This window comes from Astatotilapia calliptera, unplaced genomic scaffold (assembly GCF_900246225.1).
Source record: "Astatotilapia calliptera unplaced genomic scaffold, fAstCal1.2 U_scaffold_24, whole genome shotgun sequence".
Taxonomy (NCBI): Eukaryota; Metazoa; Chordata; class Actinopteri; order Cichliformes; family Cichlidae; genus Astatotilapia; species Astatotilapia calliptera.
In genome coordinates, this window is record NW_020535761.1 from 104,928 (window position 1) to 110,927 (window position 6,000).

A 6,000-nucleotide genomic window follows, 5' to 3' on the forward strand; every position below is an offset into this window, starting at 1 on the left:
CTGACAGTGCTCCGACAGACTTACCCTGTGAAACCCATGTAATCGGTTTGGCCCTGTCTCGTGATGAGTTGTGAACTAACAACTTTTTCTATGTAAAAAAAAGAAGCATTTTTCTCTTTGTATATAAATAATGCTGATGTCATGTGACGAGATTGTTAGGACCAAGTACAATAATCTCAGTTTTATCTAAATTTAGAAGCAGAAAATCAGAGGTGTTTAGCTGTCTAAGACATCCCTGTAGTTTCACTAGTAAAAGTATCAATTGCATAGCAGTGAAAATGTATTCTATGCCTTCTGATGATACTGCCTAAGAGAAGCATGTATAATGTAAACAGAATGGACTATTTACACAATCACTTCTGTGTTCTATGTAGTCCTGCCCCAGTGCTTCCGGTGTGGTTAAACCATGGCGACGTTCTACACTCGCTGCCTACAAGAGCTCCCAAAATTGAACATCACTGATGTTCATCGGATTAGCAGAGTGACGACTACCCCCGCCAGCAAATTAGATAAAGGATTTCAATTATATGCTGCATCATATATACACAACTACGAAGGTAAGAAAACATAAATTAACCGACAAAGAAACGCTAGCTAACGTCAAATGCAAACACTATGTTACTCCGCTATGTCCTTCATTTGATGTCAATTCTCTATATTACATGTTTTCTTAAACGGTGTTTTATGTCGTCCGAAACTATAGTTGAGGTTTTCTTAACTAATGTCACTTTTGTTGTTAGACACTGTTATAATAGCGTTAGGTAGTTGGCTAACTAAGGAGGTAGTTAACTACCTAATGCTACTCTTGCTAAGTGTAAAGTATATATGTTTAAGACGTGCTGACATGAGTAATACAGAAATAATGCTAATGGTACTTGTATCTTTATTCAGTGTCCAATAAAGACAGGTTGTCAGGGGAGGTCGGTGTGAGAGCCCTGTGCTACAAGTCAATGAGGAAGAGTGAGGCACCACACAGACTAAGTGTAGGCAGGAAGCTGTGTAAAGTTGTTAATCCCCGTTCAGTGGGGTTCAGTTCATTTAAGCATTAGTTAAGTTCATTCCTAAAGGCCCATCAACTTGAATGTTTTCCTTGTCTTCCTGCTTTATCACTCCTAATTTGACTAGTCAGATAGTTTAATCAACGTGTGTGGGTGATCAGAAACATTTGACGCCAAGTTAATACTGCAAATATACACAATCTAAGTTATTACAGTTATCAAGGATGGTTAAGTTGTTTTAATAGGGAGAGAAAGAAACACTAAGCTTTCAGGAGGGTAAGCCTGTGGGGGTCAGTAACCATAACACTGAACTATGTTCCTGTTCAGCTCTTCCATGAAGATGTTACATTTTTAATTTTCGTTCTTTCTTCTTAGATCAAGCTTCTGGATTCATCGCCGGTGGTACTGACACATAGCCAGTGCTCGTGTGTGGCATTAGTTAAGAAAACCTCAACTATAGTTTCGTTGTGGCTTGTGGCTCTTCCAAACAGCACACTACTCACAACTCAGAGTGCCGGTTGTCCCCCCTGTGCATAGCTGCACGGAATCTGAACAGTAATGGCACAAGCCACGGACAGTGGTAATTTAAATGAGGTTAAAGTTTTTGAATTAGTCCATGTTTACATATGAACAGCAACACCATCCACAGTAAATGTGTCTTCTGTTAGGGTGTGAAGCCAGGACCCATCAACTCCATGATCTTCACTAAGCCGGTACCAAATAGGATGGCCCAGACTGGAGTACGGTAATTAGATTTGTAAAAGTTGGTTTCATGTGTTACAAATATATGTTGCTATTTGTTCATACATACATGTGTCAGAATAGGTATTAATTTACATACATTACACTTTCTGAAGACAGCTAACTCAGTCATGTACATATACATCCCAGTCTCTAACTTATGCACCACTGTTTTACACCTTTTAGTTTTTAGTTTAGTTGTTGTTCAGTATAACAACCTTCTTTCTTACATTATTGTCATTGATGTTTTCTTCAGGAGTGGCTTCTACAGAGGCATTCTTGTTCAGAATAACAGAGGCATACGCAAAATTTAATATTGAGGACAGGCCACTTGTGACCACAATGAACATGAGACCTGACAAGCCCCTTGTGGAAAGTGCCTTTGGGCTGGTGCAGGAGGGCAGTGTTCTGTCATATCAGCAGCTGGTTTTGACAACCCGGTACATCACACTACACCGTGATGCACCACCAACACCGCACTTGCCTCTGAAGGGGTATGACATCTTGCCACCAGATTGTGTGTTTGTGTGCTCAGAAGAAGAGCTTCTGCATCTGAAAAGCTTGTCTGTAACTCTGGAAATGGCTCACAAAATAGAGGAAGCTACACGTGAGCAAAGCTCTTCGTCTGAGTGAATGAATACCCCCAGTTTGGCTTCAAATGTCCCAATGTACAAAACTTTATTGACTGCAAATATGTGCAAATGGAATGTGGTACCCCTAAACTAAGAAAGAGCCACGCATATTACTGGCAAGGGCAAGGACAACTGCTCATCAGTGGAATGCAGTGGTGTGACTTTGTTGTGTGGGCACAAGAGGACTACCTAGTGCAAAGAGTATACACGGATACAGATGTGCACAATGCAATCAGAGAAAAGGCTGACTACTTATTTTTTTACATGTATATGCCAAGATACCTGTGTTTGGAAAAATGAACAGTGAAAACATAGCAAAAAGGAAAACAGATCCTTCAGGCTGGCTGGAACAAAATAACTTGTTTTATTTGCAATATATTTCATGAATTCTTTTGTTGTTACTTGTTGTTACATGTTACTTTTATGTGAAATCAATAAACTTATTTACGCAATGGCATCAATTTCATTTTTTAAAAACACACATTAAAACATTGAATTTGTGCAGAACTTATTTACATGGTAAGTATTTAAAACTCCATGCCTAACATACTGATATACATTTAGACAATAACACAACTGAATGAAGAAAATGACAAATGGTATTTTTGACGTTACAAAAGCACAATGTCATGATCTCTTTTAAGACTGTGCTCTTCTTGATCGTCAGGAGGAACTAGTTCAGGGCGTGGCTCCGTTCTTTCCCAAACACTACGCCGCGGTGGTTCAACTTTATAGCCATTCCACTCAAACAGTGTTGGTACAGCACCTTTAATAAGCCGCCTTCGACCATCGAGGGTTGTTGGATCTATGAGTTGATCACTGGCAAAGTGTCTGCAGAAGACCCTGGTGTGAGAGGTAATCGTGAAATGATCCCGGCGTATGTTTACCAGCCATTGTCTTCTCAAGTCGGAATGGGTCGGAAAGCCATGAAAACTTAGTATACCGTTAAATTTGGCTGAAGCCGTACAAAGTGGGACACAGTAATGCTCGGAGTATTTCTTCTCCTGTTTTTGAAAATGTTCTGTTTTAAATACTTTTCTTTTTATTCTCATTCTGAAGCGACATTAGCATAGCAACCGATAGATAAACAAACATACCAGAAACACCCAAGCGGTAGTATTTGGAAATGGAAATACGTCACATGCCCTAGTGCAAGTAATCCATTGGTCCAGGTACTGAACCCTGTGGAACTCCATAATTAACCTCAGTGTGTGAAGCAGACTCTCCATTTAATAAATAATAATAATTGTAATGAAATATTATTGTCAACAGTATCGAATGCTGCACTTGGGTCTAGCAGTAACCATTTTAACATTTCAATATGAATCAAGGCAGAAAACTGAATGTCTGAGGAGGAGGCTCAGACAATCAGCAGCCAAATGCAATAGTGAAAAAACAATAAGAAAAACAGTACTAACATTGTCTTTATTTGTCTTCATTTGAAGTTGCTGCAATCAGTGGTATTTATATTTAAATATTGTTTTTTAAAGATTAAATAATTGAAAAAATGATGTGCATATATTACACAAACACAAATATTAAAACAATGTTCTTATAGTAACGTTTCAAAAAATGTTTTAAGGCACGTGTCAGCTTTTATTCCATTTCAACATCACTCAAACACAAAAATACCCATCTTTGGCAGTTTTCTGTCAGTAGGGTGTGGTGGTTTGCATGTACATGATCCGTGAAGGCTCTAGGGAAGTACTCAGTAAATATCCAGAACACAGTGAACTACTATGGAAAACAATCCAAACTGAGACTGTATTTCAATGCTGCTGCTTTGCTTCTGATTTAAATGACATATGGGATCAAATTAGTAGGAAATAGGTGGCAGGTTTTGCATGAACCTCTGAATCACCACTGGTGTCTTATAGAGGGATCATAAGCAGAGTGAATTTCAAAGCTTCCCTGATAACATCTGCCAAAGTAAGTGCTGCTGTACAAACAGGTCTGATGAATGAATGGCAGAGACTTATTTATAAAGAGATGAAGAGAAAACAGTGTGATATCCACGTAAGTTGTGGACTTTATCAGTTGGGCTGATTTCAGTTTTAATCTGCTGAAACTGTATATTAAAAGCAGTTTAACTTCTTGAGACTGTATGCATGTACAACTCATTCTCTAATTTTTTAGTCATTTGAGAGCAATTTACTAAAAACAATTATGGTTGAGTGAGTTTGGCCAGTGTTAACTTTTCATTGTTAATTCTACTCAATTTAGTGTCAAAATTAACAACAAAATGTTTAAAAATTTTGCAAAGCTCTCCAGCGAGTAGTGCGGTGCTCTGAACGGATAATTGGAGGTGAGCTTCCCTCCCTCCAAGACATCTACAGGAAGCGGTGCCTGAGGAAAGCGGGGAGGATCATCAAGGACTCCAGTCACCCCAGCCATAAACTGTTCAGACTGCTTCCATCAGGAAGGAGGTTCTGCAGCATCCGGTCCCGTACCAGCAGACTGAGAGACAGCTTTTTCCATCAGGCCATCAGACTGCTGAACACTTCATAGACACCTCAGCTTCACTACTGGAACTTTAACATTATGCACTCCATACTGTACAGTAATGCCACTGTTTTGCACATGTCTCACTCTGTATATTTTATTTTATTTATTTTATATATTCTATTCATTGTTTACTCTATTTAATTTGTAAAATATGTGTACACACACACACACACACACACACACGTAGAAAAATATTTAGTATACACATCCAGAAATGCATATACTATTATATATTGTACATATATTTATTAGTTTCAGATGTAGCCATTCTTGTATTTTGCTTGTTTACATTATTGTATTTTGCACAACTCTGTTGCTTGTGAAGCTCGCACACAAGAATTTCACTCACATGTGCTGTACCAATGTACCTGCACATGTGATGTGACAATAAAAGTGATTTGATTTGATTTGATAAATATTTAACACTGAGGGTTATTCACACTGTTCAGAGTAATATGATTACACTTTATAGAGCTCATTTTACTCCAAATTTAGTTTAATAACACACTGTGTAATAATATTTCTTTTTATTTCTCTGTAGTGTTATTTTTTTCATATTTATCATATGTTGCTATTTTACTAAATGGCTGTGATTTATCCTATATTATGGATATAACAGCAAACATACAGGTTATAGTAAAAGCATTTATTATGTTGAGAGGAAGGGGAGCTGCTCTTGTAGCGACCTGCAGCAGGTGTATACTGGCGTTTGTTTACTGGCGTTTGTTTACTGGCGTTTGTTTACTGGCGTTTTCTTTCTCTTTTTGTTTTTAACTTTGTTTTAACTCTGTTCTTAACCGTGGTTTTAACTTTTTATGAGGGTTTTTTTTTTCCTGAGATGGAGATCTTCTACACCTTAGTTTTATTGTTGTTGGCGATATTCACCTGGAGTCATTCACTCTCACTGACAATCACTTATACACACGAGGAACTACTTGGATTACGGTGGTCCTGTTTGTCTATGTACGACTCTTCTAATGCTCGGACAGATGTGATTCTTTGTGAGGATTTATTTGCCCGGTCAAAGACTAATTTTGGAAAGCCCCGCCGCTTAAGAAAACACGGAAAGAAAGGCGGTGTGTGGTTCTCTTGATAATAAAGGTTGTTGGAGTGTTCAGTGGATC

General features: G+C 38.2%; 1 long non-coding RNA gene across 1 annotated transcript; it reads left to right on the forward strand.

Moving 5' to 3' along the window:
* The first annotated feature begins 1,558 nt into the window (after positions 1-1,558).
* LOC113017861 (uncharacterized) lies at positions 1,559-2,013 on the forward strand. Its single transcript, XR_003271604.1, has 3 exons — positions 1,559-1,578; positions 1,667-1,743; positions 1,996-2,013. It is a non-coding gene; the product is annotated as an uncharacterized LOC113017861 (long non-coding RNA).
* Positions 2,014-6,000: the final 3,987 nt, after the last annotated feature.